Source organism: Tursiops truncatus, chromosome X (genome assembly GCF_011762595.2).
Source record: "Tursiops truncatus isolate mTurTru1 chromosome X, mTurTru1.mat.Y, whole genome shotgun sequence".
Classification (NCBI taxonomy): Eukaryota; Metazoa; Chordata; class Mammalia; order Artiodactyla; family Delphinidae; genus Tursiops; species Tursiops truncatus.
In genome coordinates, this window is record NC_047055.1 from 24,623,850 (window position 1) to 24,649,136 (window position 25,287).

The window sequence follows — 25,287 nt, forward strand, 5'->3', positions numbered from 1 at the left end:
GTGCGAATATATGTTTACAAGAGAATAGAACAATTCAATTGCATAAATTAATCAATCTGAGAAACCACATTAAAAACATAGCTAATTTTTACATGATTTTCAGTACGTTCATATACTTTCAATTTTAGTGTAACCTCTGTCACAAAGCCTTCATAACAACTTTAAATGATAATCATTGATGATAAAGGAAGGAAAATAACATTTTAAAGTTCATCATATTAGTATGTATCTACGCTTGTGAAGATTTAATCTCCCAGGAATCAGAGGTGGTAAACAGAATAGAGAAAAAGCATATACAGTAAATATAAGCTATATATGCTGAGTACTGAGGAACAGTTTTATACGGCTTTAGGAAAATTTACACCTTTTATTACATAGGCTTTCTTTTCTTGTACTTTGCACCCACAGTGACCTCTGCGATATAGCTGCCCAGAAGATGCCAAAAGAAAAGAGAGGAGGCACCTGGGCAGTTAATCTCAGAAATACTAGAGCCACGTTCCCTGAATTCTTTTCCCCATGTGAGCACAATACATGGGCAGGAAACCATAGTAGATAATCAACCCAAGTGTGAGCATAGCTGAACACAATATATCACATTGTAAGTAAATATAGCTTACAATTAATTTCATCTGACCCATATTGACAACTTGCATAGTTATTATTGTCTATATGGTAAAATTAGCCACGAAGAGTAAGCAGATTCTGTAAATTCATTTTACACAGACAAACTGGATTTTTGTATTTCCTTTCTCCATGTTAGTTTTCAAGTATCGGTAAGTAACATCACTATTGAACATTTTCCCTGAAATCACTCACAATTTTATGTCTTCCTACCCCCATTCCCACCACAAACACACTCATATACACAACCTCTTACATCTGCTCACATTCCAAGGTGCCCTGGAGAACTCAAGGAGGCAGGAACTCTGGGGCATTAAGCTCCAGCTGACTAACTGACTGGCAAGTCATGCTTGGATCACCACACTTGGAGGAGAGGGCAAAGACAGATGAGCCATCAACCAAGTGCCGCAGTGTGAAACAAAGAGGGATGGACTCTCAATCCCCAAGGATCTGAGAGTCTTAAGGTTGGTACAGAAGGTAGGGGGCTGAAGCAGAAGGGGAGGAACCAAGTAAGTGGCAGATCTGTGAGCAGCTAGTTATCTCAGGACAAGCATAGGCTGACTGGTACAGAAAAACTGGGGATGCAGCCTTTGGGAAAAATCACTGGACTAGAATTGGAGAAAACTGACAGGCCCTTTTTGCCCTAGCAGTTCTTAGAAATAGCTTACCAATAGCACCATCTCCAAAATACATTTATATTATTAATATAAATTCATTTATACTAGAGTGTAAAATGACTACTGCTCTGGTTTTGATCTGAAGGCAAGGAGGAGACTTTTGAGGGCACTGGATACCTAAAGGTCAATAGGCTATAGCTGATGACTGAATAACAGGAAGAGGTGAAGTCAACTTCTGTTCTTCTCTGGTGAGGGTAGCACTGACAAGCCTAACCCCACACCACCTCACAGCCTTTTTTTTTTTTAAATGCCACTTAAGGTATCCCTGTGATTTTTCCATAACCTTTTTGACCCTTGCTCAGTGGATTCCATTTAGCTATTAGAAAGGAATGGGCAACAGGCAGTGCTGATAGGACTTTATCCAGAGTTCCCGAACCTGAGAAGGACATAAAGCCATTGGTAGAAGAAATCAGTTATCCTTCCAGACTTGCCTCAAGGCTGAGAAGAGAGGATGGTGACTTCTTCACCAGCTCTGCCAGGGTCTGAGTTCCACACTCCACTACTGTCCTGCTCTTCACAAGTCAGTGGCTAGGAAGACAGCAGACCACTCTAGAGGCACCACCTCTTTCTATGGAAATTTGAGATTAAAACCTTGTACCAGATAGGGGCACTCATTACCCACCACCCCAAGAAACACAGACTTATACAAACGCTTCAGGGGAGACAGACACTGTACCCAACAGAGCAGCACAATGAGAGGGCAACATTCCTGCCTTGCTCTCTCTGCTCAAGGGCACGCTCGGCACTGTACACTCACCAGAGGTGTTCGTGCTCTGAAGTGCCACCCAGCATCTCTCTCCGGAATGCACTTTTTCCCATCTGCTCTGACCAAAGCTGAGTGAATGCTTTGGACACTTTCTTGCTGGTAATAACAGCTGTGATTTAGGGAATGCTCACGTGGTGACTATGCAAAAAAAAAAAAAAAAACAACTATATATTACCTCATTGAATCCTCATGACAACTTTATGAATTACAGGTACAATTATTATCCCTTTTTACAGATAGGAAACTGGGGCTCATAAAGATTAAGTAATTTGCCCAAGATCACACAGCTAGGAAGTGGTGGATCTAACACTTTGGTGAAGATGGCATACTTGTTTTCAATCTTTTTCTTTAAAGAACTTTAATGTTAGTGATACAACTAAAGTTCTCCTCCATCACATTTTCTCCCTCTCTCCCTTCCTCCTCCTTTCTCTGAAAGTAACCCAAGGTTGGTGTATATCTTCCTGGGTATGCTTTTATAAATATGTATTTACCCATAAATAATATATAGTATTACCTCTGTGGTAAATGATATTAACTGTTTTCAAACTTGCATTTTTCACTTTACGTGATGTTTTCTAAATCCTCACATGTTGATAACTATAAATCAGTTCATTCATTTTTAACTGCTGTTTAATAGTTCACTCTATGAATGTGCATTTTCCAGTTTTTTCACCATTAGCAACAGCTGTGATCAACAACACTGTACAAGTCTACTGGTGTATATATGTGAGTATATGCCTAGAAGTGGAATTTTCCCCATACAGGCACCTCCAATTTTATTATACATTGCTGAATTGTTCTCCAGAATGGTCTTAACAGTTTATAGTTCAGTCTGATTACAAATACAGAATTTCTGCATTTCAGAACTTACTAAACAGAGTCATCTTAAACATAATAGCAGAGCTGAGACAACTGATGCCTAAGAGAAACAGTGTAAGACAGTGGTTCCCAAGCCATTGGTTCCCATCCCAATGTCCAGTAGAATTATCCAGTGGACTTATAGAATGCATATCTCCAGGCCTGGCCCCAGACAAAATGCTCCCAGGTGATCCTGATGCAGTTGATCTGTTAATTAGAGTTTGTAGACCACTGGTCTCAGCTACATTCTGACCATACACTCACTATTCAAGATTTTTTTCACCTTTAACCATATGTTAATTTAGACTATTAGAAAGCAACACATATGGCTGCATTAGCTGCTCCCCTTTACACATTACCACAGAATATGTGTTTGGCTTTTACTAAGGGCTGTCATAGAAGAACCATGTAAGAATTGGGAGGGAAGAGGGTTGAAATTAGGTAATTCTGCTTCATTCTGCTGTATTCTGTATTAAGATTGCTAATTAAGAAAAAACAGTCTTGTTTTCACTGCCCCAAATTCATCAACAGCAGCCAGACAAGGAAAGGAGAAGAACCTTATGCTGTAAATTTTCAAAAGAGATAACCAGGGGAAAAGAGTATCTGGTGCTTCCAAACCCACCTCCATTCCCATAATTAGTACTGAGGAAAGAAGGAGTGTTCACAAAAACCTGACAACTTTTCATGAATTTTCTTCAATTTATAGAGACACGGCATGCAAGGATGAGTAGGAGTAAAATTGCCTAATTTTTCCTGAGTCAGTTTTGATAAGTAATATTTTTCTAGGAATTTTCCAATTTCATCTAATGTTTTCCATATAGTCTTTTATAATACACTCTTATCATCTACTTGATGTCTGTGGCATATGTAGTGATGTCTCATTTTTTGTTTTCGTATTTTCTTGATCAGTCTTGCTACAGATTTGTTAACTTTATTGTTCTTTTTGTAAGAACTTTTGGTGTTGCTGGTCTACTCTGTTGTATTATTATTTTATATTCTGTTTCATTAATTTCTGTTCTTACTGACAATGTTGAACATTATCTGAGCTTTGTGTTCCCACCCTTTAGTACTCCTGCTAACTTGCAAAGGACCACCCTGCCCTCACATATCCCTAAAGAAGACATACCTTCTCCACTCTTCCTCAACACCTCAAGTAAGATCCATCTTCCTCACTCCTCGTGAATCTCATAAGACTTACTTACAATTCCCTTATTTACCTGCTTCTATAAAACCCCAGACCCCTTCCTTTTAAGACATTCTTAAGGAATATTCACCTGATTGCAATAGCTTGTATAAAATTATCTCCTTAAATGTCCAGTGATTTTGTCTTTCACATCATCTTTATTGTTTTCTTCCTTCTGCAATCTTTGGACTAATTTTTTTTAACTTTATGAGCGTAGCTTTTTAAATTTCAAGCTTCTTCTTTTTAATATATACACTTAAGGCTGTAACTTTCCCTCCAAGTACTACTTTAACTGCATCCCACAGATTTTGATATGTAATATATTCATTGTTGTGAAGTTCAAAATATCTCTTAATTTCCAATGTCTTATTTGATCCAAGTCTTATTTCAAAATCTATTTCTTAATTTCCCAAATGTGAGGGTTTTCTGGATATATTTTTGTAATTCATATCTAATTCAATTATGTCAAAGTTGGAAAGTATATTCTCTGTGATTTTAATTATTTGAAATATTAGGCATATCATTACAGCCCAGTTCATGATCATATTTGATAAGTGTTCCACATGTCCTTGAAAAAAATTATATTCTGCAGTTTTTGGTATAGTATTCAATATCCTTTCATTAGCTCAAATTTGTTCATTGTACAATTTGAGCAACAAAGTAAATAATAATATTGGATTATAACTCAGAATAAAATAAATATCCATGAGTCTCTACACATATAAATAAATAATTGAATAAACATATAAATGGGGGAGAAGAAACAAATCTCCCATGCAAAAGAATTTGAAATAAACTATGTAGATACCCTACCCTAAAGGAGGGGGAGCATAACACCCCATTCCTTGAGTACAGGCTGGACTTAATGGCTCAATTCCAAAGAATAGACTATGAAAAAGGGAAAATAGTAACTTCACAGTGGAAAAACCTGGCAGACACCACCTTAACCAAGTGATCAGAGTTAACATCATTGGTGATGAGTCATATTGAAATCACATACCCCCCTCATAAGATGCAAGAGATGGGTACTTCACTTCTATGGTGTTCTTTCCAAAAACCCATAACCCCAGAGAAATCATGAAATTTCAATCATGAGAAAATATCACATCAAACAAACCCAAATTGATGGACATTCTACAAAATACTTGATCATTCAAATTTAGCCAAGGTCATGAAAGACAAAGACTGACAAATTGTGACATACTGGAGGAGACTAAGGACACATGACAACTAAATGCAATGTGGTATCCTGGATTGGATACTGGAAAAGAAAAAGGACATTAGTGGAAAAATAGGTGAAATCTGAATAAAGTCTGCACATTAATTAACAATATATCTACCAATGTTAATTTCTCAATTTTTACAAATGTTCTATTGTTACTTAAGATGTTCATATGCATAGAAGCTTGGTGAAGAGGATATGGGAACTCTCTATACTATCTTTGCAACTTTTCTATATATTTAAAGTTATTCCAAAATTAAAAGTTTATTAAAAACACATTTATTTATTGTATTGTCCAAATTTTATACACACACACACACACACACACACACACACACACACACGGAGAGGGAGAGAGAGAGAATTTTTTTTTCTGCCTGTACTGTCAACTATTGAGAGAAGTATGTTGAACTCTACCACCGTGATTGTGGATTTGTTTAATTCTCCTTGTAGTATTCTCAATGTTTGCCTTTATGTTTTGAGGCTATGTTATTAGGAACATAAATGTTTTATATTTTTATATCTCTTGGTGAATTGAACCATTTATTTGTATGAAGATTCCCTTTTCATCTCTAGTAATGATTTTTACCTTAAATTTTGTATTGTCTGTTATAATATTGAGCTTCCATGCTCTTTACCATTTTCCCTTCATTTTTGACATGATAATTCCTTACTGTGTTGTCAGTTTTCAGTGTTGTGGAGAAGCTGTCATTCATAATGTCAAGACAATTCAATGGGGAAAGAATGGTCTTTTCAACAAATGATGCTGGAAAAGCTAAACACGTGCCAAAGAATAAATTTGCACCCCTACCTCACACCATATACCAAACTGAACTTAAAATGGATCAAAGACCTAAATGTAATAGTTAAAGCTATAAAACTCATTTAGGATCCAATGGGGTGGGTAAAGATTTCACAGAACACAAAAAACTTTCATCATAAAAGAAAATATTGATAATTTGGACTTTGTTTAAATTAAGAACTTCTGTCCATCAAAAGAGACCATTAAGAAAAGGAAAAGACAAGCCACTTGTAGTACATATATACCAGCGGTCCCCAACCTTTTTGGCACCAGGGACTGGTTGTGTGGAAGACAATTTTTCCACGAAAAATTGGTGGGGGTTGGTGAGGATGGTTCAGGCAGTAATGTGAGCGATTGGGGGGATGGTTCAGGTGGTAACGCGAGCTATGGTTCAGGCAGTAATGTGAGCGATGGGGAGCAGCAGATGAAGCTTCACTCGCTTGCCTGCTGTTCACCTCCTGCTGTGTGGCCCAGTTGATATATACAATAACAGACTCATGGCAGACTAAAGAAAGAACTTCTACAAATCAACAAGAAAAAGACAGACAACCCAATTTTTTAAATGGCACGTCACAAAAATACTGAATAAGCACTTCACAAAAAAGATAGCCAAATGACTGTTAAACACGTGAAAATATGTTCAGCATCATTAGTCATCAAGGAAATGCAAATCAAAACAATGATATACCACTAAATACCTATTAGAATGGCTGAAATTTAAAAGTCTGACAGTACCAAGTGTTCACAAGGATGTGGAGCAACCAAAGCTCTCATACATTGCTTATGGGTGTGTAAATTAATGCAATCACTTCAGAAAACTATTCGGCAATATTTTCTAAAGCTTAATACTAGCCTACTCCCAGATCCAGTAATTCTATTCCTAGGTACATAGCCAAGATAGTTGATACCCAAGATAGTTGAGTGCATATGCCCTTCAAAAGACATGCACAAGAATATAATAGCAGCTTTTTTATAATGGCCACAAACTAGAAACAAGTCAAATGTTCATCAGTAATAGAATGAATAAATAAATTGTGGCATATTCATACAATGGAATATGAGCAGCAGCAATAGAAAAGGACCGTCTACTGCCACACACAAAAACATGGTTGGATTTCAAATACATAATGTTAAACAAAAGAAGCCAGAAACAAGAATACTTTCAGTATGATTACATTTATCTGAAGTTTAAGAACAGGCAAAATCAACGAATTGTAATGTGATGGAAAAAAATGGCCACAAGCTTTTTTGCAGCTCCTGCCATCAGGAAGTAGAGTTTATTTCTCCACTCCTGGAATCTGGGATGGCCTTGTGTCTTACTTTGACTGAAAGAATGCAGTGGGGGTGATACTGTACAACTTCTGGGCAATTTGCTGTGCCTTCTTGCTGCCCTGAGATCTCCATGTGAAGCAGCCCAGTCTAACCTCTTTGAGGATTAAATACCCATGTGGAGAGTGGGGCCCAGCTGACAACCAGTACCAAACCACCAGATACATGTATGACACCATCTTGGACCATCCAGCTCCAGTCAAGCTGTCAAATGACTGCAACCAAATGAGTCACCACAGGTGAGACCAGCAGAAGAATTTTCAGTTGAGTCCAGCGTAAATTCCTGACCACAGAATTATGAGCAAATAAAATGGTTGTTTTGTTGTATTGATCCACCAAGTTTTGGAGTGGTTTGTGATAGACAACCAATACATTGATATAAGACAGAATACCGGTTACCTCTTGGGGGTGGATATTGACTGAGAAGGAGCATGTGATAGCATGGTAGATTTATTTCGTATCTTGATTTGAGTGGTGGTTATGCAGGTGTATATTTACACACTACACAGGCGTATATTTATATAAAGTTCATCGAGCTGTACACTTAAAATTTGGGCATGTTTTATATGTTAAAACCAATAATTTGTTTTAAAGGCAAGGTCCAGTTTGGTTTGGATCTCCCTGAGTTTGGTAGGCAGGATAATGCCCCAAAGATGTCCTAATCCTTGGAACCTGTGAATATGATAGGTTACCTAGAAAGACGGAATTAATGTTGTGGATGAAATTATATTTGCTAATCAGCAGATAGGGAGATTATCCTGGATTATCCAGGTGGGTCCAATGTCCTTAAAAGGGGAAGCAGGGGTTTCCCTGGTGGCGCAGTGGTTGACAGTCTGCCTGCTGATGCAGGGGACGTGGGTTCGTGCCCCGGTCCGGGAGGATCCCACATGCCGTGGAGCGGCTGGGCCCCTGGGCCGTGGCCGCTGAGCCTGCGCGTCCGGAGCCTGCGCGTCAGGAGCCTGTGCGTCCGGAGCCTGTGCTCCGCAACGGGAGAGGCCGCAGCGGTGGGAGGCCCGTGTACCGCAAAAAAAGAAAAAAAAAAAGGGGGGGGGAGCAGGATGCCGAAGAGTAGAGTCAGAGGGAGATGTGACTACAGAAGAATGATCAGAAAAATGCAACATAATCTGGCTTTGAAGATGGAGGAAGGGGACCATGAGCTAAGGAATGCAGGTGGCCTCTAGAAACTAGGAAAGACAAGGAAATGCATTCTCTCCTAGAGTCTTCAGTGGGAACTAGCCCTGCCAGTACCTTGATTTTAACCCAGTGAAACCTATTTCAAACTTCTGAATTATAGAACTGGAAGATCCTAACTTCTTGTTGTTTTAAGTCACTAATGTTTGTAGTAATTTGTTACAGCAGCAATAGAAAATGAAGGAACTGACCTCAGTGGATCTAGTTATAGCTCTTAGTGGCCAGCAATCTCATTTTACACCTAACTCCTTCCTCCCTAGTAAGGCAGCTCTAGAGGAGCCAGGGCAAGAACAGTTCTCTTGTGCACAGCCTCAGAAAACCAAGACCATGGGCTGGCTTCATGAGTGTACAACCTGTGCAGTTGCACAGGGCCTTATGCCTAGAAGGGCCTCGCCCTTGGTTTAATGCTTTGCTGTTACTGTCTTGAAATTCTTAATAATTTTTGAACAAGCGGTCCTGCATTTTCATTTTGCACTGGGCGCCACAAATTATATTGTCAGTTCTGCTGCCACTCCCTGCACTCCTCTTTACTCAGTGCCAGCGACAGCCCACCAGACCAGCCTCTCTTTAAACTGTTGGTAAATTTATTTCATGGGTCCTATTATCCTTCCCTGGCATTAGGCCTTAAAAATGGCCACTCTCTCTACCTTGATAGATCCTCCTAACTCCAAATCTCAGGACAGAGAGGCTGGACATATAATTCTCTTCCCTCCCTGGACTTCTCATCGTGACTGGCCCACCCTTGCCCCAGACATATGTACATCTGTCTGGTGAACATCTGCATAACTGAGATGGCCTCTCAAAGATCTGCTCCAGGGTGCCCTTCTGACTGCTTGTACGGAAAGTAACTGGCAGCTTCTTTCTCTGAAGAGGAGAAAATATAATTACAGTCAGCCCTCGGTATCCTCAGGGGTTTGGTTCTAGATACTAAAATCTGTGAATACTCGAGTCCCTTGCATAACTGCCATAGTATTTGCGCATAATCTACACACATCCTCTCATAGACTTCAAATCATCTCTAGATTACTTGTAGTACCTAATACATTGTCAGTGCTATGTAAATAGTTGTAAATACAATGTAAATAGTTGCTGGCATGGCAAATTCAAGTTTTGCTTTTCGGAACTTTCTAGAATTTTTTTCTAATATTTTTGATCAGTGGTTGGTTGGATCCATGAAATTGGAACCTGTGTATACAGAGGGCTGATTGTATATTGGATAGGACACCCACTACATGTAGAACAGTAGTGCTTGGTGATGTTAGTAAGTGTGACAGAAAAAGGAGTTATGTGGCCAAGGAATTTTGTCAAACTGAGTTTAAAAATTAAATAGCTTTTTTTCCTGGAGGACTTCTCAGCTCTCTTAATGTGCTAAAGGACATTATGACTCTCCAAAGTGGGGATTGAGAGAGAACTAAAGTATGTAGTGCTTCACGAACTTATTTGACAAGGGACCTCTTTTCTCCTAGGGAATCATGCAGGACTAATTTTCCACAGAAAAAGGTTAGGGAAATTGTCTCCTAAACAAATTAAGCCCTTACCAGGCTGAAGCTTTAGTTTATCTCCTTTTGCATTAACTATAACCTTGCAAACAAACACATACCTACGTGAGAAGACTTTCTTTGTCTGCAACTCCTCCCTTCCACTGCCCCTCTGCTCACATATATACTCTATACAGAAGGACAGCAGCCTAGAGAGTAGAATTCAAATTCATGCTTCTTGAGTGGGGTGATGATGGTGATAGTGATGGTGATAATGACGATGATAGCTAACGTTTATCAAGCACTCATTCTGTACCAATAAGCTCTGTTCTAAGCACTTGTCACGTATCATTTTATTTAATACCATGGCCTAGTTTTAATTAATACCCTGCAGAAAAAGAGAATACCCAGGACTTCCCTGGTGGCGCAGTGGTTGAGAGTCCGTCTGCCGATGCAGGGGACACGAGTTCGTGCCCCGGTCCGGGAAGATCCCAGATGCCGCGGAGCGGCTGGGCCCGTGAGCCATGGCCGCTGAGCCTGCGCGTCCAGAGCCTGTGCTCCGCAACGGGAGAGGCCACAACAGTGAGAGGCCCGTGTACCGCAAAAAAAAAAAAAAAAAGAGAGAGAATACCCTGCATTTGTAATGCAGGAGCCTCAGTTTACAATTGATAAATCTCAGTGGACACCGCTGATGGTAGACCCGGCGTTTTTCTGTCACAGGGTAGCAGCATTTCCAGTGGCACATCTCCACCCAAAGGATTAGAGAATTCCTTTTCTGTTCATAAAACGAACAAACCAAACCAACCAAACCTTATAAAACCAACAGCAAACTACTGACAGCTTAATTGTAAACCTGCAGGGGATGAAGTTGAAACACCTGGCATTTTTTCCATTCAAATATACATCAGTGAATGACTGATGATACTGCCGTTCAAGAAAACTAAGATTTGTTCTGGAAGCTGGGAAGTGATTACTCGAGCGAGCTCTAAAGCAACTGCTAGGGGAAATATGCTCTCAGCCTCTGAAGTTACACTCAGGTCATAAAATATTTCTGTGAACACATGTAGAGGATGTTCAGCTAATGGAATATTGAACACAAAAAGGAGACCTCGCTTGGTTTTTATCTTTTATATAAAAAAGTAATAATAAAAGCCAACATGATGGCTGTTACTCTTACAACAAATACCTTTAGAACACAAATTTCTTCAGGCCCCTCTAGCCTGTGGATACTACACAACTAAATGTAATCACCAAATTTTACTGTTTCTTCCACTCAGTGCACCCAAAACCCCAACTTCTTCAATTAAGAGCCCTCTAGGCACTCCTGGGGAATGGGTATCACCTGCGAGCACAAACAACTCTAACCACTGTCTAATCAACTGCCATGTGGTTTCTGCCATTTCTTCTGCTTCTACCTTCCGTACCCACTCTCTTCGCTGGGCATTATGGCATCAGCCAGGCACCACTGTCCCCCTCTAGTCATCTTCTGCCATCTTCTACCAGGCTTCTCGATGTCTCATTGAAGCTGAGGCACTGGAGTCTAGAGATGTCAGATCTGCATGGTGCTGTGTGGACAAGTGGGGAAGAAGGCTGCTTATGCCCTATTATTTTTAGTGAAAGGAGGAAGAGTGGATACTATAAGTGAACTAAAAGCCTCATCATTCTTATTGGGAGCATGCAGATATCGTTTTCATCATAAGCTACCAAAGGGGAGCAGAATTTGCAACATGAAACTATACCTCTTTGGCATAAGGATTATTTTAAGTTGGTTTTTTTTTAAAAAAAAACAGCAGACACAGGAGAAGCCCTGAAAACCACGTAGAAGTTACCCTTTTATGAGAGAAATTTACATATATTAGAATTTATTAGGGAAATCTCCATTTGTAAAGCACTCACGTCTCTCTTTCTCTCTGTCTCTCCCCCAAGAAAAGGAGGGGAAGGTGACTAAATCTTTAGAAACTCTTACCAATGGAGAGGGCAATGACTTAAAGTGTCATAACAACCTTACCCTTGTTTACTGTGCTTTTCCTGGCAACCTCCCATAACTTCCCCTGCCCCCAACATCTTTTGTCTTTAGCTGGAGATGGTATTTAAGGTGTTGACTTGGGCCATTTCAGAGTTACTTTGTTTTCCTGGGTCTCTCCCATGTATGCAGGAGGAATACATGCTACTAAACTTCTGTTCATTTTTCTCATGTTAATCTGTGTTTCATTACAGGGAGGAGTCGCAGCCAAGAATGTAGAGGGTAGAGGGGAAATAATTTTTCCTCCCCTACAGTACTCAGTCTCACATTTAAATGGACAGGGAGACAAATCTGAGTGATTCTATTTTCCTTAAATAGGAATTCCTGACCTTTTTGTATGCCATGCACCCCTTTGGCAGTCTGGAGAACTCTATGGACCCTTTCTTAGAATAATGTTCTCATATGCATAAAATAAAATACATCAGATTACAAAGGAAACCAATTATGTTGAAATACAGTTTTTCAAACAATTTGGGGTTTTTTGTTTGTTTGTTTGGCCTCGCTGCGTGGCATGTGGGATCTTAGTTCCCCAAACAGGGATTGAACCTGCGCCCCCTGCAGTGGAAGCACAAGTCTTAACCACTGGACCACCAGGGAGTCCCTATCAAACAATTTTTAAACACAAATTTTATATGGTAATATATATGCTTTTTATTAGCTTGTTAAATAAATGATCTAGCAGCAAGTCTAACACCACAATAATTCAAAGTAGTGCATGAGTAAATAATATTTTGAGACATTTGAAAAAAATCGCAGTGTGGTATAAAAATATCTATGATTTGTTTCCATGACAGAGTGACAGATACTGCTACTCCATTGTGGTTTGTTGCCTATGTTCATAATTGGGGGAAAATGCTAAATTTCAAAGCTGTAATTGTTTTCCCTTCCAAGTTCACAGACCCCATGAATTCTATTCCTGAAGCCCAGGTTAAGAATCACTGCCTTAGAATGAGTTCTCTTTAAAGAGTACTCATGCTAAAAGACTTATAGCTGCCCATCCCTGCAGTTCATTGCATAAGCCCAGACAAATCCAAATCCCAGCCAGGACTCAAGCTGGGAACCCTACTATATTTAGATGAGATGTTTTTAAAACTAGATGGGTCTATTATTAGGATATTTGTACATAATCAAGAGATCTCCTTGACTGGGTCAGTTTTAACCTGGCATTGCTTCCCAGTATCCACAGTCCCTACCAATCTACCCACCACACTGTGACAAGAGTGATCATTTAAAATGCAAACATGATCGTGTCACTCCCCTACTTAAAATACTTGGCTCTTCTGGCCCTCTGTCGCTTTCAGAAAAAAGGCATTTCATAAGCATGTTTCCACATGTTAGCCTACCTCCTTCCCTACCCAACCACAGTTTATACTATAGTAATTCAAAATCACTAAACCACATGCAGTTGCGCATATATACCTACATTTGTACATACCATTCCCTTTTCCTGGAATGTCCTCCCACCCCATCCTCACCCAGAAAATTCCTTCTTGTACTTTAAAATCCAGCTCAAGCACTAACTCCTCTGAGGGAAGGTGTCAGGCCTTCCCTGGCCTCCCTGGGAAGAGTTTATTACTTTCTCCTATGTGCTACCACTCACTGAACCTTGACTATACATATAGTGTGGCACTTAATATAAACTAGTTTATTGAATGAGCTAGACACAGTAGGGTGTAAGCAGAAAGCAATATAGTTCTTTCACACCACTGCTTCACACCACAAGCTCTGTGGAATCATTTTTCCCCACCCCTGCATGAAATTTCAGACAGAGCTCATACCTTTTTCAGTCACTCTCAGATATTAAAAAATAGTTTTGTTTTTTAGGCATTAAAAATTCCAGTCCAGTCTAATATATCACAGCTTCAGTCTGTCACCTATTTCCAAGCTTCTCCCCTCTCCCAGCTCAGGTCTAACTCAGCCAGGAAACTTGCAGTGGGGGAAGGGTATGGAGTGTGGCTGGCTTCCCCCCTCATCCATTTTTCTCTTTTATCCCTCCTCCCCCACTCACTGTACTGCCTCAAACCCTGCCTCCAGGGTTGAAGCACAGGGAAGGACTAGAAGGAAGGACCTAAACAAGCTTTCCTTCATTGGTTCAATTTTAACCTGGCATTGGAGAGTGTCGCAGATGTCCAAATCTGATACTTTCTCCAGGGGGTTACTTGGAACTCCCCTGTCACTGGAGATCTCTCACCTGCAGTTTCCTTGGCCTGGGCAACACCTCCTCTGGCTGGCCTTGAGACTGAGCAGGACCCTGTGGGGCCTTCCTCGGTACAAAAGCCTCTCTGTGTCCTGTTTCTTGTTTGCAGGAAAAAGGTTTCAGCCTCCTAGACCTTCCCTGAGTACCAAAGGGCAAATTCAAACAGTTGCTAATCAGGGAAGGGAAGGAATGTAGTCAAGAGCAAAGGAGAAGCAGTCAAGAAGCAATAGCACAGCAATAAAGCAGAATCCTAGTTCCTCCTCAAGGACTATACATAACAATGTCTTTGAGGGAGTTCCCTGGAAGTCTAGTGGTTATGACTCCACGCTTTCACTGCCATGGCCCAGGTTCAATCCCTGGTTGGGGAGCTAAGATCCCACAAGCTGCCCGGCGTGGCCAAAAAGTATGTATATATATTGGGTTGGCCAAAGAGTTCGTTCGTTTTTTTCCATAAGATGGCTCTAGTAGCGCTTAGTTGTCTTTAACTTCATTCGAAACAATTTTGTTAGATTGTATTGTGACAACTGTCATTTCAGCATTCATTTTTAAAAAACGTATCAAAATTGGTGAATTTTTATGTAGCCATTTTAATATTGAAGATGAAAGAGAAAAAGCAACATTTTTGGCATATTGTGCTTTATTAAAACGCAACTGAAACACAGAAAAAAGATTTGTGCAGGGCTTCCCTGGTGGCGCAGTGGCTGAGGGTCCACCTGCTGATGCAGGGGACACGGGTTCGTGCCCCGGTCCGGGAAGACCCCACATGCCGTGGAGCGGCTGGGCCCGTGAGCCATGTCCGCTGAGCCTGCGCGTCCGGAGCCTGTGCTCCACAAAAAAAAAAAAAAAAAAAAAAAAAAGATTTGTGATGTCTGGAGAAGGTGCTGTGACTGATCGAACATGTCAAAAGTGGTTTGCGAAGGTTCATGCTGGAGATTTCTCACTGGACGATGCTCCACCATCTGGTAGACCAGTTGAAGTTGATAGCGATCAAATCGAGACATTAATTCAGAACAATCAATGTTATACCATGCGGGAGAGAGCCAACATACTCAAAATATCCAAATCAAGCACTGAAAATCATTTGCACCAGCTTGGCTATGTTCATCGCTTTGATGTTTGGGCTCCACATAAGTTAAGAGAAAAAAACCTTCTTGACCATACTTTGCATGCAATTCTCTACTTAAACGTAACAAAAACGTTCCATTTTAAAAACAAATTGTGACGGGTGATGAAAAGTGGATACTGTACAATAATGTGGAACAGAAGAGATCGTGGAGCAAGCGAAATGAACCACCACCAACCACACCAAAGGCCTGTCTTCATCCAAAGAAGGTGATGTTGTGTATATGGTGGGATTAGAAGGGAGTCCTCTATTATGATCTCCTTCCGGAAAACCAAACGATTAATTCCAACAAGTACTGCTCCCAGTTAGACCAACTGAAAGCGGCACTCGACGAAAAGCAACCAGAATTAGTCAACAGAAAACACATACTCTTCCATCAGGATAACGCAAGACTGCACGTTTCTTTGATGACCAGGCAAAAACTGTTACAGCTTGTCTGGGAAGTTTTGCTTTATCTGCCGTATTCACCAGATGTTACACCTTTGGATTTCCATTTATTTAGGTCTTTACAAAATTCTCTTAATGGAAACAATTTCAGTTCCCTGGAAGACTGTAAAAGGCACCTGGAATAGTTCTTTGCTCAAAAAGATAAAAAGTTTTGGGAAGATGGAATTATGAAGTTGCCTGAAAAACGGCAGCAGGTAGTGGAGCAAAAGGGTGAATACATTGTTCAATAAAGTTATTGGTGAAAATGAAAAATGTGTCTTTTATTTTTACTTAAAAACCAAAGGAACATTTTGGCCAACCCAATATATATATATCTTTGAGTTCTTCTGCAGGAACTAATGTCCCCATCCAGGTGGAGGATGGTAACTTCAGGCTGAGCACAGGATTCCTGGAGCACCGCCCTGTTACCTCACCACCAACCAATCAGAAAAAAGTGATTCATCCTATAGCCCTCACCCCAAATTTTGCCTATAAAAACTATTTCCCCAAAAGCACTGGGGAGTTAAGGTCTTTTGAGCATGAGCCACCCATTCTCCTTGCTTGGCCCTGCAATAAACCTTTCTCTGCTCCAAACTCCAAACACTTTGGTTTGGCCCCACTGTGTGTTGGGCACGTGAACTTATTTTGGCAACAGCCTCTTTCAACTCCTCTGTCCCTGGTTTCTGTCAGTCCATTCCTCTGTTGCAGTCACTTCACACCTCTGAGTATTCTTCTTAGGGGACATCCCTTATAAGATGACCCAACTCTAAATTCCTACCATGGGGACTATTTCTGGCCCCTCAGAAATAGACAGCTTTGCCCATATGTTGGTGGAAATACAGCTCTCTGCAAGTGCAGCCCTTTCCTCTGTTATCACAGGCTGATTTAGCCATAGCCTCTCTCACCTTAAGATTTTGTTTTCAGATGTAAGTCAGTAGCCAGTCCCTGCAAATGTCGATCCCCAGAGAATACATATCAAGCCATTGGATTGTTTCTCTTGTAGTCTCATTCCACTTAAGTGAGTAGGAAGTACCTCCTCCACTCCCCCAGGAGCAGAAAAGACTCCAAGGCATTCTTAAAATTCTCTTCAAAATCATCCTTTCTACTACTTTTCTCTCAATCAATTCTCTGGCTAAGGGGCCACAGATCATGTTTTGGAAGTCATCCTTCAGCAAATTCCATAAAGATGGTGTGTCACCTTGCTTTAAATATGTGATCCCTTTGTTTTCAACTTTGCATTCTCATCTAAAACCGAAACAGGAAAGTTCTATCTTAATATTTTTTGCATAGGACTGCATTCACTACTACACTATGAGCTCTTTGACACCAGGAAATAAGTTTAACTCACTTTTATACCCCCAGAACCTAGCATAGTGTCTGGTATAGGGAAGGTGCTCAAAACTATTTGTAGACTCCAGTTCAAGATATTGACCTATGTATATGCATTGTTCACAATCCCTCCTACAGTCCACTAAAATAAAAGTACAGCAGTACATAAAGGACTGAACCTCTAACAGGAAAAAGAATGAGTTGAAGGTGAGGGGACTGCCAACAAAAGAGGTTCCAACAAATTTCTGGGAGAAGGAAAGTGGATATGAGCAAGTTGGCAGGTGAAACAGATGGATGAAACCACAGTCTAGAATATATTATGAGGAAGCTACAGAGGAGATGGGAGCCAGCCAGCCTGGCAGAACCCTGGAGATACTCTGGGCTCTGAGTCAGCAAGTACAGAAGGGAGCAGGAATGCGAAGTGGGGATTTAAACTGGGGAATTAATTGAAGATTTGTAAAACAGAACAGCTGCATCAGTCTCCACCACCAAAATCTTCCCCGAATTCTTTGCCCAGAGTACCAGTTACTGGCATCTGCCAACAAGCAAAAAAATTAAAAACAAAACAAAAACTAGAGGGCTTTTATCTAAAAACTAATGAATGCCACAGAGAAAGTTAAGACTTCTAGTTTGGATATCAGTTTCTCAGAGAAGTGCCCTTTTCACTGGGCATTTAGAGAGCTCATAGCCAGACAATCAGTTCCCAGCTTACCAACCCTGAAATAAAGCTTGCCAAGCCTGCCTTACCTCATAAAGACTTCCCTGTCAGAATTCCCAGTCAGCCGTTAGAGAAGAGAGCTACCTGGAAAACAGACCTGCTTTACCTGGGAAACAGACCTGGTTTCCAAAACAACAAAAAGGAAACCCACATCAGCTACCCAGTAATTTTTCTTTAAAAACAAATGGACAGGGGAGTGACAGCACCAAAAACTGCAGAGTGGGGGACTCCACTGCTCCATCCCTTCACAAAAGCAACTATTGAGCTTGCAAAAACTGTCAGAATCAACTTTTGCAGAACTCTGGAATCTACTCAAAAACTTAAAACATACAGAGAAGGCTTGGTGAAGAAAGAAGTGACTGCTACATGGTAAAAGAAAGAGATACAGCATTTTAAATTGCCTGCCTATCATCCCCCAATCTCCAGATTGGCGGTGGCTCCAAAGATGGCAGCCCACACTCCTGGAGTAGGTCGTTAGTACCAGAGGGAGCAACAAAACTTATTCTCAAAGACTTGTCCATTTCTACCTATCTGGCAGCCCTTTGAAGAACAGGCACAAAGGCTTGTCTTTGTTTCACATGACTCACAGTATTCTCACAACTGGGACAGCTTCTTAGGTAGTATTTACCAAAAGCAATTAAAGGCACAGGTATTGGCTGCAGCAGATTGTGGCAAGGGGCAGCAATGGGGACAAGTAATAGACCAAAACATATAGGAAGGCAGAGGTTATGAAAGGAGCTATGTGTGGATATAACAGATTTTGAAAGCTCCCAGATATTCCAGGGAATTGAGAAGGCCATGCACATACCCAGGGCTGAATGACTAAACATAGAAGGCCAGAGAAGACCGTAAGTTTCACTTATGGCTGACCTTCAGGCTCTGTATAAGCATGAAGTGAAAGCTGAGGCAGAGTTGTAAACAATGTGGCTAATGTTTCAAGGAGTGCCCAAGACAAAGCTAGTATGTCAAGAATGGCAGCAGATTTTTTTTCCTTCTCTGGCCCCAGGCATTTAAGAAGACTGTCAACACACTAGCTTACCACCAAGCTCATAGATTGTAGACTTCATTGGCCACACAAAACAAAGAATAGAATCCATACAAAAATAGTTTAGAAAAGTCACTAAACAACCAAACAACTATAACCCAAAGCAAGTAGCAACAAAAAGCCATGGGAAGGGGGGAGAATCTGACCTCCAGATGTACCACATTAATATTCAAAATGTCCAGTTATCAACAAAATATTTCAAGGCATGCAAAGAAACTAAGTATGGCCCATTCCCAGGAAAAGATGATATCAATAGAAATTCTCCCTGAGAAAGCCTAGACGTTGGACTTAACTAAACAATGACTTTAAATCAACGTCATAAATATGCTCAAAGAGCTAAAGAAAATCATGGACAGAGAGCTAAAGGAAACTAAGAGAATACTGTGTCAAATAGAGAATATCCAATAAAGCAAAATAAATTATAAAAAAGAAACAGGGAGGGTGGCAGGGAGACGCAAGAGGGAGGAGATATGGGGATGTATGTATATGTATAGCTGATTCACTTTGTTATACAGCAGAAACTAACACACCACTGTAAAGCAATTATACTCCAATAAAGATGTTTGAAAAAACAAACAAACAAAAAAAGAAACAGATAGAAATTCTGGAATACAATAAAACAAAAAATTCACTAGAGCAGTTCAACAGATTTCAGCAGGCAGGAAAAACGGTTGAGAGAACTTAAAGATAGGTTCTAAGGAGCAGAAAAAGAAGAATGAAGATAAATGAACAGAGCCTAAGGGACATGTAGGATACCATCAAGCATGCCAACTTAGGCATAATGGAAGTCCCAGAAAGAAAGAGAGAGAAATGAGCAGAAAGAATATTTGAAGAAATAATGGCCCCCAAATTCCAAAACTGGATGAAATATATGAATCTAAACATCCAAGAAGCTCAACAAACACTAAGTAGGATAAACTCAGAGACTCACACCAAAACATATTATAATCAAATTGTTGAAAGATAGAGAATCTTGAAATAAGAAAGAGAGAAGTGACTCATTATGTATAAGGGATTCTCATAAGATCAACAGCCAATTTCTCTTTAGAAACCTTGTAGGCCAGAAGGCAGGACTATAAAATATTTAGAGTGCTAAAAGAGAAAAATTTGTGAACCAAGAACTCTATATATTTGGCAAAACTATCCTTCAACAGTGAAGAAGAAATTAAGACATTTACAAATAAACAAAACCTGAAGGAGTTCATTGCTAGTGCACCTGCCCTCTAGGAAATACTAAAAGGAGTCCTGCAGGCTGAAATTAAAGCACACTAGACAGTAAAAGCCCTATAAAGAAATAAAGAACACCAGTAAATGTTCTTTACATACAGAGGTAAATATAAAATCCAGTATTTTGCATTTGTAACTCCTCCTTTTTTCTTATATGATTTAAAAGACAAATGAATAAAATAATTATAAATCTATGTTAATGTGCATGCAATGTATAAGATGTAATTTGTGCCAATATCAACATAAAGGGAAAAGGACAGAGCTGTATGAGATGGGAGTTTTATATACAACTTTTGCATACTAGTGAAGACAAGTTAGTATTAATTCAATTTCTTTGTTATGCATTTAGCATGTCAGTTGTAATCCTCAGGATAACCACTAAGAAAATAACTAAAAACATAGGGAGAATAAGTGGGAAAGGAATTAAAATGGTACACTGAAAAAAATCAATGAGACGTAAAAGAAAGCAGTAATAGAGGAATTGAGGAGGAAAAAGATATATGGCATAGAAAACAAAATGGCAGAAGTCCTTCCTTATCAATAATTACATTAAATGTAAAGAAATTTAACTTTGCAATTAAAAAACAGAGATTGGCAGAATGGATAGAAACACATGGCCAAATTATATGAAGTCTGTAAGAGACTTACTTTAGATCCAAAGACACAATTTGTAATTGAAAGGATGGGAAAAGACATTCCATACAAATAGTAACCAAAAGAGAGCTGGGTTGGCTATATAAGTATCAGAGAAAATAGTCTCTAAGTCAAAATTTTATGAGACAAAGAAGGACTTTATATGTTGATAAAAGAGTCAACCCATCAAGAAGATATAGCAGTTATAAACATATCATACCTAACATCAGAGCCCCAAAATATATAAAGCAAAAATTGACAGGAATGAAATGAGAAACAGTACTACAATAATAGTTGCAATCTTCAGTACTCCCCTTTTAATTACGAACAGACAAAAGATCAATAAGGAAATGAGGACACCATAAACCAACTAGACCTAGCAGATGTATACGGAACATTTCATGCAAAAGGAGCAGGATGTATATTCTTCTCAAGTGCACATGGAATATTCTCCCAGATAAACCATATGGCAGGCTACAAAATAAGTCTCAATAAATTTGAAAAGTTTAAAATCACACAAAGTATCTTCTCTGACCATAATGGAATGAACCTGTAAATCAACAACAGAAGGAACTTGGGAAAATGTACACATTTGTGGATACTCTCAGATAACCAATGGATCAGAGAAGAAATCAGAAGAAAAGTTAGAAAATATTTTAAGATGAATGAAAATGAAAAAATAACATAACAACTTACAGGATGCAGTGAAAGCAGTGCTCAGAGGGAAATTTATATATGTAAACACCTACAATAAAAAAAGAAGGAAGATCTCAAATTAATAACCTAGCTTCCCACCATAATCAATAAGAAGAAAAAAAAAGAGGAAACTAAACTCAAAGCTAGCAGAAGGAAGGAAATAAAGTTTACAGCAGATATTAATGAAATAGATAATATAAAAACAATGAAGTAAATCAATTAAATCAAAAGTTGGTTTTCTGAACTTTGAAAAAAGATCAACAAAATTGTTAAACATTTAACTCGATTAAGAAAATAGAGAGAAGATGGAAATTACTAAAATCAGAAATGAAAGTAGGGAAATTACTACCAACCATACAGAAAAAGATGCTCAACATCAGTAGTCATTAGGGAAATGTACATCAAAACCACAAAATACCACTTCACACCCACTAGGATGGCTACAATCAAAAAAAGAGAAAATAACAAATGCTAATGAGGATGTAGAGAAATTAGCACCCCCATACTTTCCTGGTAGGAATGAATATGGTGGCCACTGTGGGAAATAGTTTAGTGATTCCTCAATAGAGTTAAACATAGAATATGACCCAGGAATTTCCTCCTAGAAATATACCCAAGAGAACTGAAAACATATGTTCACACAAAAATTTATAACAAATCTTCATAGCAGCATTATTCATAGTAGCCAAAAAGTGGAAACAACCCAAATGTCCATCAACTGATGAATGGTTAAACAAGATGTGGAATAACCATACAATGGGATATTATTCAGCCATAAATAGGAATATAGTCCTGATACATGCTACAACATGGATGAATCTTGGACTCAAATGCTGAGAGAAAGAAGCCAGATACATAAGGCTACATATTATATAATTCCATTTATATGGAGTATCTGAAATAGGCAAATCCATAGAGACAGAAAACAGATCAGCATTTCCCTGAGGCTTGGGAGAAGGGGGAATGGGTTGTGACTGCTCAGTGGTATGAGGTTTCCTTTTGGGGTGACAAAAATTTTCTAAGACTAGATGGGGTGATAATTGCACAACATTGTAAAAGTACTAAATATCTTTCTCAAATGGTAAATTTCATGTCATGTGTATTCCTACCACAACTAAAAAAAAAAAAAGAATGGGCAACTTAACCAATTGATCAAAACTAATATTACCATGGATACAACATAGAAATGAAAATGAACAAATGACAGCTATTCACAATCGTTTGATGAAATCTCACAAAGATTGAATATAAGAAGCCAGACATAAAAATATATTCTGTATGATTTCACTCATATAAAGTCCCAAAATGAGCAAAATAGTTTTTTTTTCAGTTTAACCATACTCATTTATAATTTTTCAAGTATACTGAACATTAATTTTTTTAAAAAACTGCTGGTGGTTGAGGGTTTTTTGAGCAGTGTTTTTTCTGTTTTAACTGAACTAATCATTTTATTTATTTATTTATTTAAAATTGAGGTATAGTTGATTTATAATATTGTATAAGTTTCAGGTGTACAACACAGTGATCACAATTTTTAAAGGTTATACTCCACTTTTAGTTATTGTGAAATATTGGCAATATTCCCTCTGCTGTACAATATGTCCTTATAGCTTATTTATTTTGTGCATAGTAGTTTGTACCTCTTAATCCCCTATCCCTACATTGCCCCTCCCTTTTCCCTCTCCCCACGGGTAACCACTAGTTTTTTCTCTATATCTGTGAGTCTGTTTCTTATATACATTCATTTGTATTATTTTTTAGATTCCACATATAAGTGATATCATACGGTATTTCTCTTTCTCTGACTTATTTCACTAAGCATTATATCCTGCAAGTTCATCCACGTTGTTGCAAATGGCAAAATTTCATTCTTTTTTTATGACTGAGTAGTATTTCCAGTGTGTGTCTGTGTGTGTGTGTGTGTGTGTGTGTGTGTGTGTGTGTGTGTGTGTGTGTAGTATATACCACATCTTCTTCATCCATTCATCTGTTGATGGACACTTAGGCTGCTTCCATATCTTGCCTATTATAAATAATGCTGCTGTGAACATTGAGGTGCATGTATCTTTTTGGATTAGTGTTTTAGTTTTCTTCAGATATTGCCCAGGAGTGGAATTGCTGGATCATACATACAGTAGTCCTATTTTTAGTTTTTTGAGGAACCTCCGTACTGTTTTCCACAGTGGCTACATCAATTTACATTCCCACCAACAGTGTACAAGGGTTCCCTTTTCTCCACATCCTCACCAACACTGGTTATTTGTGGTCTTTTTGATGATGGCCATTTTGACAGGTGTGAAGTGATATCTCATTGTGGTTTTGATTTTCAGTTCTCTGATGATTAGCAATGTTGAGCATCTTTTCCATGCCTGTTGGCCATCTGTATGTCTTCTTTGGAAAAATGTCTATTTGGGTCTTCTGCCCATTTTTCAATCAAGTTTTTTTTTCTTTTTTTTTGATGTTGAGTTGTATGAGCTGTTTATATATTTTGGATATTAACCTCTTATCAGTAATATAATTTGCAAATATTTTCTCCCATTCAGCAGGTTGCCCTTTCATTTTGTAGATGGTTTCCTTTGCTGTGCAAAAGCTTTTAAGTTTAATTAGGTCCCATTTGTTTATTTTTACTTTTGTTTCCTTTGCTTTAGGCGACAGATCCAAAAAAATATTGCTACAATTTATGTCAAAGAGTGTTCGTTCTGCCTGTATTTTCTTCTAGGAGTTTTATGGTTTCCAGTCTTATATTTAGGTCTTTAATCCATTTTGAGTTAATTTTTGTTTATGGTGTTAGAAAATGTTCTAATTTCATTCTTTCACATGTAGTTGTCCAGTTTTCCCAGCACCACTACTGTACTGTTTTGATTACTGTAGCTACAAGCAAAATAATTGTAACGCTAGATGTCTGGACAGTGATTATTTTGGAGGAAGATGAGGAGTGGTAATTGGGAGGCTATATGATGGAAACATTTGGGAGATTAGTAATGTACTTTTTGTGACCTGGTAGTAGCTATGTGGGTTTGTTAACTTTGTAATAAATTTATGATCATTTTACTTTTCTCTACATGTGCTATATTTTAATAAAAAGATTTTATTTATTTATTTATTTTGACCACGCTCTGTGGCTTGTGGGATCTTAGTTCCCCAACCAGGGATTGAACCTGGGCCCTTGGCAGTAAAAGTGTGGAGTCCTATCCACTGGACCACCAGGGAGTTCCCATAAAAAGTTTTTAAAAATTAAAAAAAACCTAACATTGCCAATCATGGGAAGGAAGGAAGGAAGGAAGGGAGGGAGGGAGGAAGGAAGGAGGGAAGGAGGGAAGGAAGGAAATAAAGCCAATATAAAATACCAGAAAAAAATTTTAAATGTACAAGAAACCATATTACAAACATCAAGCAAACTAAATTAGTATAACTTTTATTCAACTGATGTAAGAAAATACTATAAAATACACACATACAGAAAATTCATTTCACCTTGATAGTAGGATCCATAGAGAATGTGATGTACTTTTTTTTTTTTTTTTTTTTTTTTTTTTTGCGGTACACGGGCCTCTCACTGTTGTGGCCTCTCCCATTGCGGAGCACAGGCTCCGGACGCGCAGGCTCAGCGGCCATGGCTCACGGGCCCAGCCACTCCGCGGCATGGGGGATCTTCCCGGACCGGGGCACGAACCCGTGTCCCCTGCATCGGCAGGCGGGCTCTCAACGACTGCGCCACCAGGGAAGCCCAATGTGATGTACTT

General features: G+C 39.1%; 1 long non-coding RNA gene across 1 annotated transcript in view; it reads right to left on the reverse strand.

The window, feature by feature from the left end:
* Positions 1–1,802: 1,802 nt before the first annotated feature.
* The window catches only part of LOC141277551 (uncharacterized), a 65,555-nt gene continuing 42,070 nt past the window's right edge, over positions 1,803–25,287 (reverse strand). The window contains exons 2-3 of the long non-coding RNA XR_012329123.1: positions 2,056–2,202; positions 1,803–1,866 (exon numbers count right to left, since the gene is read on the reverse strand). This is a non-coding gene — a long non-coding RNA (uncharacterized lncRNA). The remainder of the gene's footprint in view (positions 1,867–2,055; positions 2,203–25,287) is intronic.